The sequence below is a fragment of the Tenrec ecaudatus genome, chromosome 3, assembly GCF_050624435.1.
Source record: "Tenrec ecaudatus isolate mTenEca1 chromosome 3, mTenEca1.hap1, whole genome shotgun sequence".
Taxonomy (NCBI): domain Eukaryota; kingdom Metazoa; phylum Chordata; class Mammalia; order Afrosoricida; family Tenrecidae; genus Tenrec; species Tenrec ecaudatus.
The window spans coordinates 107,532,677-107,544,102 of NC_134532.1; the positions used below are offsets into that span (position 1 = coordinate 107,532,677).

The window sequence follows — 11,426 nt, forward strand, 5'->3', positions numbered from 1 at the left end:
CTGAGCGAGCGCGGTGCGGCGCTGAGGGGAGGAGGAGTGGGCGGAAAGGGAACTTAATCATCTTAAAGCAAGTTTTGATCTACAGAATTGCCAGTCCAGCACCATGATGATATAACAAGCTATCCCTGAGCCTGCTGAAACTTCCTTGGGCCTATTTTTAAATTAATTTTTGTTATTAAGTACTATTTTAGCACTTACATACCACACGGAAGGGCATGTGTGTGTATGTGCGTCTGTGTGCGTAAGAAACAAGACCCCTAAAAAAGGTATGTAAATTAATAGCATGAAAAATTGTAAAGTTGCTTTATAAAAATTTTTTAAAGCAAAGCGGTACTGGTATGGAATATTTAGGTTTTGGTTTTCTGGATTTTTTTTCATATTTTTCTACAACGTATTCTTTTAAAATATCAAAGAAATCTATTTAAAAGTTTTGTTCCCGAAGCGGGCCTCTTTCAAGAGCTGGGCCTCACGGTGGGCGCAGTTGGGTGAACCAGCAACGTCGAGGCAGCGACCTTGGCAGCCTCTGGACAATCCACGTGAAAACCCAGCTCATCCCTGAAGCAGCTGTGAAGGAAATCTAGGCTAACGGGGAAACAAATCAGCTATTCAGCCTGAAGGATCTGAAGTGAGGCACAAAAGGAGAAAAATATAGCAGATATGGTATGTTTTCAAAGCGTTAGTAGTGCTGGGAATTCTTTTTATCAGTGTGAGATGTTTTATTGATTCCCTTCAGAAGTCCCGCCTATCTGTGCTCCAAGCTAAAATGACTATAAAAACTACCATGTTTGGATAAAGTTGAAAGGACTGGGCTTTTAAAAATAATGTTCTAACCAGAAATGCAATAGCTGGTTCCGGGTGGAGTGGGTGAAAAGTGTAAAACAAAATTCAAATGAATAAAAAGATCAGACTTACTTATCTGGCGGGAGGACCCCTGAGACCATCGTCCTAAGACAACCTTCTAAGTTGGAACTGAAGCCATCCCCAGAGACCACCTTTCGGGCACATAAAAGAATAGACGTAGCCTACAAAGTAAGCATCCCCTCTCGGGGAAACAAGCCCTCAGAACAATGAACGCTGAGATAGCAAAAGCAACGATGAGAAGAATGGAACCCACAGGGACTCGGGTAGGAAACAGAGTGGTGACACATTGTAGGGATTGTAACCCGTGTCACAGAACAATTTGTGTATGAACAATTTGATACATGAGCAACTAATTTGCTAGGTAAATTTTTGCCCAACAGACAATAAAATGTTCTAATTTTTAAAAGACAGACTGCGATTAAAAAAATTATAATTAAAGAAGAAATGAAGTGTCGATATCTGCTTTAAATAATAATAATGTTCTGTCATATAAAGTTGTGTTAAATGCTGACATTTCATCGGGAACACTCCATGGAGACAGGTATTGTAGAGACCTAGGATAGAGCTAACAAACAGTTCAGTATCACTCCCAAGTATTCACCGTCTATTTAAACCGTATCACATCACAATGTGTAGACATCATTATAAAATTCATTTTAAAATAAAGGCATTCTTTCATCCACAAGCCAATGCTCCATGGCCCTCAAAAGTTCTGTGTGCTGCCTGTAGATCATAAGGTCTCTTCTTGAGCTTTCATTGTGGATCCGCGAAGGGCTGCAGAGTGCACCATCAGCATTACAATCAGTAGGTCAAACACACTGTAGCATTGCCGCCCTCAATGCAGCATCGCCTCTCGCACTCCCTCTCTGTGTTTCTTGTATTCCATGCTGTCTCCAATGCTGTCCTTTTGATAGTGATTATTCTAAAACAGGGGGTGTGCTTAGTTCCCCACCAGAAAGGTAACCAAGTGCCATAGTCTTGAGGGTCCTGCCAGTCTCCATCTGACTCTTCTTCCCTCTAGAACCTTCTACTGTGACCCTCTTCAGAGACATTGTTCGTGGTAGCCAGGTACCATCTGGTTCTGATCTCAGAGTCTCTGAGGCTGACATTTGCCTGATTCATTAGTCCAGGGGGCAGCATACTTTGGAGACAAGAGTCCATCCTGTCCCTCACAACAATTTAAAAATTATTCGGGAGTCATAAATATATTTTTATAAACAAATGAAATCACCGTTACCTAAATGAATTATCCTTTAAAAATGTTTCCATCATACTGCAGAGCCACATGGACATACTGACAGAGCCACACAGGGCTCGAGAGCTGAAGTCTGCCGGTCCCTGCATCCATTGGACTAAATGTTTCCATAGGTCTGTCCATTTTCATCATCCTTCTTTCCTCTGGATACACAGAGACCAGTAGTTGCACTTTTGTTGGCTGCTCGTGAGCTTCGCAGACCCCGCTCGTGACTCACCAAAATAGAACGTGGAGCACTGTCTTTGCGAATTGTGTTAGGCCAATTGACCTTGGTGTTCCCCAAGACTGTCATTCTGAACCCGCAGGCACATCGGTGTTTGCCTACAACTAAGAAATATTCATAATTTTGACCCCTGGATGCTCCATCACATTCATGGATATATTGCACAAAAACAAATTCAAATACACAAACATTCTCTGACAAACCTACATATATAGGTTTATCAGAGCAGAGTTGGGAATATATAGGTCTCCATTCTCCCTCCCATACTGTTCAGCCTGCATGTCTATCCAAGCATCGACTATAGACCATCACTGTTATAAGATTGTGGACATAACAGTATTCCCCTGCTGCCTTCAGCCTTTGCCAACCCCCAATATCTTGCCCTACTTCTGTCATGTTTACCAACTTCCCTCTTACTGCATGCGGCCTTCCCCTTCACTCGAGCTAGATTCATCTACTCGCTGACCAATAACTTTCCCTCTTTGCCTGCCCTGAAACCACTCGTAAATATCAAAGAACATTTCCTTGAGAGTGAAACCTTTTTCTTGATTTTTTATAGGTGTGGGCTCATACGATATTTTCCCTTATGTGATGGACTAATTTCACTCAGAATACTGTCCTCCAGGTTCATCCACATGATGCGGTGTCTGGCAGGTTGATCATTCTTTAACACGTCATCATATTCCACTGGGTGTATATATGCCGACGTTTATGGATCCTGTCTTCCCCTGGGGGACAGGTAGCTGTCCACCTTGTTGTGATTGTGAACAGCTATAGGGAACATGGGCATGCACACATCTGTTCTTGCCATGGCTCTTGTTTCCCTAGGATATCTAGCAGGTAGAGGAATTGCCGAGTCAGATGGCATTTCTATCCCCAGCTCTTGTGAGGAACTGCCATACTGCTCCCCACAGCAGTCACACCATTTGACATCCTCGCTGGTAGTGTAAGCCTTCCAGCCCCTGCACCCCCACCAGCATAGGCTGTTATCTGGGGGGGGGGTTGGAATTTTGCTATCACTGCTGGAGTGAGGTGATATCTCATTCTTGTTTTGATTTCTCTCTCTCAAATGGCTAATGATCACAAGCATTTCTTCATATGTTTGCTGACAGCCTGAGAGCCTTCTTTGGTACACTCTTTACTAATATCCTCTGACCATTTTATAATTGGGTTGTTTGATCTTGTTGGTGTGTTGGAGTTTTCTGGACATTTCAGAGATTAGTCCTTTGTTTGGTATACCATTATCAATATTTCCCCCCCTCAGTTTGTGGACTTTCTTTTTCACACTTTTGGTGAGAACTTTTGACTCACACCGGTGTCTTGATTTTAGAAGGGCTGGTTCAATGATGTTGACTTCTGCTCGATCTGTGTGGTTTTCATTATGTTTGATAGTGTATTTGTGCCCTGTATTAGGGGGCCTAAGTTTGTCCTTATTTTCTCATTGATGGTCTTTGTAGCTCCTGGTTTTACAGGTGATTGATCCACTTTGAATTTATTTTATATATAGTTTCTGAGAGAGGGCCTATTGCAATCTTCTGCAAATGGATAGCCCGTTTTGCCAGCACCATTTGTTAAAGAGACCATCTCTTCCCCCGTTTAATTTGCTTTGGCCCTTTGTCAAAAATCAGCTGTCTTCAGATGGATGGCATAAAGAGATCTTTGCCACAGTTTTTACAATTGTGTAAATAGTTCTCTAGAAATCTAGAGTCAACGCAACAGTTCTTGGGTATATAGTGGAGAGTTTTAGTCTCAGAAATGGGCCAAGGTCTCAAATTTTGAATTATGTGATTGGAGTCTGCCTTTTCAAATATTACATGTCCATACGACATGAAGGGAAGGACCTTGAACCCCAAAACACTCAATACAAGGTAGTTGTTATTTATGACACTTCCTCAAGAGTGAATTCCATCTGATGCAAAAGCATGAGCCCACATGGGCGGCAGCCTAATGCCCATTTGCAGAGGCCCCAGGGGAAGGTCCTTGCACCTTGCCCAGGGGGTGCAGAGAGCCTTGCTGTCACACAGAGTGCACTGGACAATGGATTCATGCACCTTATCCTTGGTTCTCCCTTTTGACACATTTTAAATTTGTCTTAGTTTTTCTTATTTTCTGCTTTCTTTGGGATTGAAGTTGTTCTGTGTTTTGTTATTGTTGTTGAAGTGTAGTGAGTGGGTGGGCAGGGGAGCGGCACATGCTTTTGTATTATTTTCTTCATATGAAATCCAAGTTAGTCATTGTGTGCTCACCTCCCTGATACGACCGCTGAAGATAAAGCAGGTGCATAAGCAAATGTGGTGAAGAAAGCTGATGGTGCCAGGCTATCAAAAGATATAGAATACGGGGTCTTCAAGGCTTGAAGATAAACAAGCGGCCATCTAACTCAGAAGCAACACAGCCCACATGGAAGAAGCACACCAACCTGAATGAACATGACGTGTCAATGGGATCAGTTATCAGGCATCATCAAAACAAAAATTCGTACCATAGTGAATGAGCAGAGGAGTGAGGAGTGGAGACCCAAAGCCCATTTGTGGACCACTGGACATCCCCTTACAAAAGGGTCTTGGGGAGGAGATGAGACAGTCAGTGTGTGATGTAGCAACGATGTATAATACAACTTTCCTCTAGTTCCTAAATACTTCTCCCACCCCACCCTCACCCTCCAGCATGATCTGAATCCTACCTTGCAAGTCTGACTAGACCAGAGGATGTACACTGGTACAGATGGGAACTGGAAACACAGGGAACCCAGGGAGGATGATCCCTTCAGGACCAGTGGTGTGAGTGGCGATACTGGGAGGACATAGGGAGGGTGGATTGGAAAGGTAGAACCGATTTCAAGGATCCACATGTGACCTCCTCCCAGGGGGACATACATCAGAAAAGTGGGTGAAGGGAGATGTGGGACAGAGCAAGATATGACAAAATAATAATTCATAAATGATCAAGGGTTCATGAGGGAGGAGGAGGGGGGAGGGAAGGGAAATAATGAGGAGCTGATGCCAGGGGCTTGGGTGGAGAGCAAATGTTTTGAGAATGATGAGGGCAACGAATGTACACATGTGCTTTACACAATTGATGGATTGTGATAGGAGTTGTATGAGCCCCTAATAAAATGATTTAAAAACAAAAAAGAAAGAAAGAAATCCAGGATAGGTAAATCTATAGAGACGGTAACTAGATAATTAGTTTCTGTAGGATTATGACAGTGGTGTTAGAGGGAAATGGGAGCTAAAAATAACAAGCACAAGAATGAAGAAAATGCTGGAACATTGGTTGTGGTGACTATTGTGTAGCTCTTCTTAGTGCACTTAAATCATCGAAGTCTATGGTATTTAATCACATGTCAATGAGACCAGCAAAAGAGCCAGATTTAAATCAGCAAGTACCGAATGGGATAGGATTGTCGAAGCCCAACCTTGAGTCTTAAATAATGGAAGAGTCTCTCCAACTGAGGACGGTAGGTAATCTTTTTTAAAATCAATGGACACAAATTATTTGTCTATAAAGCCATTCTCAAAGGCTCTGTTGTAGCTGTCCCAGTAAAGTGTGGTCCTGGTGCTGTAGAATTCAAGGCTTCTTTTCAGTGCTTAAGGCAAAAATATGCCCAAGACCCCATGAACAATAAATAAATACACTTTCCCCAAGGAAGCCCTTCATCTAAATGTTTTAGACAGTTGGGTGTAAATTAGGTTTAGGAGATTGTTCTAAAGAATCAGCATTAATCAAAATAGACTGGCGTATGGAAGCCTAGATTCATGATCAGAAAAATCAATCCACAACTCCCGTTGACCCCAAATAGCAATCTCAGATTTCACGTCGAATCTGGCTAAGTCACTTGCACAGTAAACAGTAGCATCTGGCTCTCATGTGAGATGGTTTATACAATGGGCCGATCCATAATGTTAGCCTACTTTAGACATTTAGATGGATGGGCTAAGAGCCCAGTGTGTTATAATAACCCTGAAAAGCTTTTGGCTCTGGCTGTGAACACATTAGCATTAACTTAAATCTGTTGCTTTGTTTACAACAAGAGATATTTGCTTGTGCTTTCTACCTAAAGAGAAATGCTTAAAAGGAGCCTAAATCTTCAAGAGTGAAAGCTACAGTGGGTTCAGCAGCTCTTTACTGTGTTGAGTCTCCGCTTGAACATCTTTTTCTGCATGTTTCTGGGTTACATGTTTTTAAAGTAAGTGATAGCTTGACCTGGGTTCTTTGTCAATATTAGGAAATTAATGCCTAATTTCCCTTTACGGTTGCTTTTTCTCCCTTCATAATCTGAAGTTTAAAATAAGTAAGCCTTTAGAAGATCCCTTGAAGATGTCACCATTTCGAAATGTCACAATGCAGCACTTTGCTTCTGAGCTAAAGCATGCAAGCTGTTTAGAACAGTGCTCCAATTATTCCTGTTGAAACCACCCAACCCTACCGGAACTATCGCTCCCCAGCATAACTCTGTAGTCTAAAGCCCAGAATGAAAAGATGCCCTCACTGGACCCGTAAAAACGGAGTATAATGTGTTAAGAATATAACCTGTATTGTAATCAAGGTTTTCCTTAAAGTAATTAAACAACAGCCAATCTAGTTTTATGTTTATTGCTTTCACACACAATATTAACATAGATAAATTATACATATGACATTCCTTCACGTTTTTATTGGGTTCAAGTAAGCCTGTGAATCTCATGACTCTCACCCTGATCAAAATTGGATTAATCAGATGAGTATTCTAAGACCATGCTGGAGCAGAATATAGTTGGGTTACTTTATTTCATTATATTCCTAAGCAAACATGGCACTATCCTGATATGTGTTATATCATTCAGCCAACAAATATTCTTTGAATATCTCTCGTGAGTTTAGCATTAATCTAAAGAGAAAAGTAAACAGAATCTTTATTTTAAATTGAATTATCTTTTAAATGGTTTTAAATACAAATTGCGAATAGTGTTTGTGTATAGAAAGAGCATTGTGTAACTCAGAAAACAATCCAAAGAAGAAAAAGCTTCTAAATGCGTTCATGGTATGTGAACTACTATAATGAACAATGATCACTCTTATTAATTGGGGGAGAGGGGTTCCACATTCCCAGGAAACCAAGAGTAGAAAACTATTAAGTATTTGCGATCTCATCCCATGACCCACAATAAACAGACAACTGCCCTAAGAAAAGTAAACATTTGTTTTAAGGTTTTCCAATCTATTTCAAGATATTTTAGGGAAAGAAAATACAATGATCTTTCTAGTAATGTTGTTCTAGTCATTAGTGTTCTGGTAATACCACAGTGAATTTGAATGAAAAGTAAACCGAAATTGAAAAGTGTCAAATTCCATAGGAAAATGATCTCCTTTTATAGTGTGATTGTCGAAGGAGCATTGGGCTAGGGTCCAGGTGCCCTAGATCCTGGTCCTGTGTCATTCATCAGAAGTGTCACTCTGGCCACTAAGCACCATAATCTAAGGGGATAGATGAGGTCAGTCCTAAAGTCTGTTTCAACTTCAGGTCCCTACCTTCAAGTGCCTCCCATGCCAAGTACAAGTCTAGGGTGTAGGTAGGTGGTCATTCTGTATTAATGAGAGCCTGCCTCATGTGATGATCGTGAAGAAAAAAAGGGAACACAAATGCATTTCACGGAACTTGTGTGAGTAGGGTGGGGAAATGAGTTTTTTCTTTTGCTTATTCTCATATTGACATATTAATTTTTTAAGGAAAAAACTCTGAAACTTGGATAAATAGGTATCTCTGCCCTAAGAAACCTTTCGGGGGCCAAGGAGTAAATTTGTCCAAGCACAGACATCTTCTACTGGGCTCTCCTTAAAGGTTTAGGAGTTCGTTCTAAAGACTCAGTATAGCTGAAGTGGAGAGCAAATGCTTTGAGAGTGATTAGGGCAAAGAATGTACGGATGTGCTTTATACAATTGATGTGCGTATATGTGTGGATTGTGATAAGAGTTGTATGAGCCCCTAATAAAATGTAAAAAAAGAAAAGAAAATGATTAGGGCAAAGAATGTACAGGTGTGCTTTATACAATTGATGTATGTATATGTATGGATTGTGATAAGAGTTGTATGAGCCCCTAATAAAATGTTAAAAAAAAAAAAAAGTTAGTCTCCCAGTATTGATACTGGGAGGGTAGAGGGAGAGGGGCTTGGAAAGAGGGAACCGGTTACAAGGATCTACATGTGACCTCCTCCCTGGGGGACAGAAAAGGGAGTGAAGGGAGACGTCGGACAGGGCAAGCTATGACAAAATAATAATTTATAAATTCTCAAGGGCTCATGAAGAAGGGGGAACGGGGAGGGAGGGGGAAAAAAGAGGACTCAATGCAAAGGGCTTAAGTGGGGAGCAAATGCTTTGAAAATGATGAGGGCAATGAATGTACAGATGTGCTTTACACAATTGGTGTATGTATATGTATGGATTGTGATAAGAGTTGTATGAGCCCCTAATAAAATGTTTAAAAAAAAAAAGACTCAGTATAAAGTGGTTGGCAGATGGCCAAAAATGGGGGAGTGGTCTGGGGCTGGTGGAAAGAAGTCCAGAGGACTGTTCCAAAGAAGACCTCTGAAAACAGCTCCAGGCTGTGGTCACCACTCCTCCCCCTGCCCCCCAGCCCCCAACTGAGTGCTGGCTGTGGAGTCTGTGATTCTTTGTCTGCTTCTGTGAAACGGTTACATTACACACAGTGTAATTTTGCCAGAGCAAATCGAGCTCCACTCGACAAGACGAAAGGAGGGAAAGGCAGGGTGGGGCTAGGACATCTTCATGCCTTCACTTTCAATGTCTGGTACTCAAAGGGTGAATTAGAATCCTCTCTGCATGTCAGTGCCAAGAAAACACCAATCCAGGTTTGCGACCCTCTAGGTGGGGCATGTTGTTGGGTGTTCTGTGATTGAAACCACCTCTTTTAAAGGGTTATAAAGACTGGCCATCTTTCAGCCAGATAATAGACCGGCTTATCTAATAAACAGTATGACCTGTGATAATGTGCTCCGGTAAACAAGGAGCTATATGTGACTTGTCGGGGTGTACCCAAAGCATAGGTACCAATGCAATGATGGGGAAGCAAGCTAGACGGATGGAAACAGAAGGGTGAGGATGCTGACACATGATTAAAATTGCAGTCGATGACTTGAAGCAATTTGTACAAACACGGGCATCGAGTCAACTCCACCTCATAGCAACCCCACAGCAGTGAGTAGCACTGCCTGACACGGTTTGCGGGGCTTCTTTTTAAGGCTAGAAAGGAAAATGGACCCACCCCCCCCCCCATCAGCATACTCTGCTTCTGTCCCACCATCTCCCCAACCCAAAAGGTTCCACCGATGCCTACATGTTTCTAGAATCCAGCTTTGACTCCACATCCCGCAGTTTGTACAGAGAGACTCACAGGAAAGGCTAAAAGTTATCCCTAAAAGGAAAGAATAAAGAATCTTTCCGGTGCTTGAAAACACAGTTAAACTATTTGCCTATTGTCTTTCAAGGACACGCCCAACATCTTGCCCTAAGACTCGATCATGTGTTCATTAAAAAAGTGCTGGGGAAATAAACAACCTGTTCTCCTAAATCTCCCTTTACAGCCCCATCCAGCTACACACACTTGCTCTCCGTCTAGAGCAAACGTAGGGCCATGCCCTTGGAAGGGCAAATAGGATGTTTGGGATGCAGTCTTCTTGCCCTCCGAAAAGACCACACCTAACACACCACAGAGATGAGGCTCTCTTCTGATGCCTACATGTTGGAATGATCGAATTTTCTGTGGGACACACCCTTTTCCCAAAGAGGAATTCCTGTTGGCAGCAAACAAACAACAACAGACAGACAACAACACAGTGCTTAGAAATCTGTACCTCTTAGTTCTATTTTTTTAAAACTGAGATTTTGAAGAAGAAACGATAATTCGCTCACTGGGGAAAGGGAGTGTGAACTCCATCCCTCTTCCACTGGGAGCACCTGTTCTACCTGCGGCCATTACCTTCATTAGACATCTTGCGCCTTTTTTTTAAAGGGCAATACACCAAGGGCCCGGCTGTGTGGCAGAACCTGGCCAGGGCTGTGTGTGTCACTGCTGCTGCACCCAGCTTGCTCTCCTACCATCAGCTCACCAAAAGCAGAAAAGAGGTAGGGGTCACTGAAATACTTCTCCCACATAGACACGGCTACTTTCTCAACACAAACCCTAATCCCAGGAGCCATCACCCTCTCCCCCCACCCCTCCCTCTGGTCCTAAATCCATTCGAGAGCTGAGCAACTGAGATCCATTCACTTGAATTAGATCTATAAATCTGCCTGAAAATGTATTTAAACACACACACACACACACACACAACCACACATCACGTGGCGAACAAACCAAAATCTGGGCTAGAGACATTTGCACATCAGCCCCACAGATGAACTCAAGGGTGATGTGCGGAGAGCCACGCCCGCCCAGCCTAGCTCCTGGGTGTTTTACAAAGGGCTTCCAGCAACCCCCTCATCCCCACCACCACTTCCTCCCTCCCAGCCGCCCAATGGCTCGGCACTAAGACCTTTAAGCACTTACTGGGAACAGCAGCTTCGCTCAGCGATGTGTCTGTGAGTCACACGGCAGGAGGGGTCCCCGGAACAGGGCAAATGGAGAGAGCCCCGGGCTTTCCCCGCACGCTGAGGTCTGAGACAGCAGCCTGGGAGCCGACTTTCCCATTCCAGCCTCAGTCTGTAGTCCATGTGCTTTCGGCGGGCCAGTCCCAGCTGCCCGCAGAGCACCACATGATCCCCTCTGACATCAGATCAGCCAGACGCGACAGCCCATCCGCCAGCCTCTTCCACGCTCACGGTTGCATCATTGGGGAGGCTTGGGTCTGCCTTTAAGCAGGTGGTACCGAGTGAGGAACTGTTTTTATTCTCACAATATCTATCTATCTATTATTTGCCTGGGGTAACGCGGGAGGCCGCAGGGTGGGGGTGGGGGCATGAAAAGCATTTGGATTTGTACGCAGCCAGAATCGCCCAGGCAGAGATGGGAGGTAACGGCTTCTATGAAGCGGAGGCGTGATTTCATCTACAAGTCACTGCCACTACTGTCCGCACCACCTTTCAGTAG

General features: G+C 43.2%; 1 protein-coding gene across 1 annotated transcript in view; it reads right to left on the bottom strand.

Annotated features, from left to right (window-relative positions):
• The window catches only part of ANK2 (ankyrin 2), a 648,733-nt gene extending 637,657 nt beyond the window's left edge, over positions 1-11,076 (bottom strand). The window contains exon 1 of the mRNA XM_075543900.1: positions 10,887-11,076. The gene's annotated coding sequence lies outside the window, so the exon portion shown is untranslated. The remainder of the gene's footprint in view (positions 1-10,886) is intronic.
• Positions 11,077-11,426: the final 350 nt, after the last annotated feature.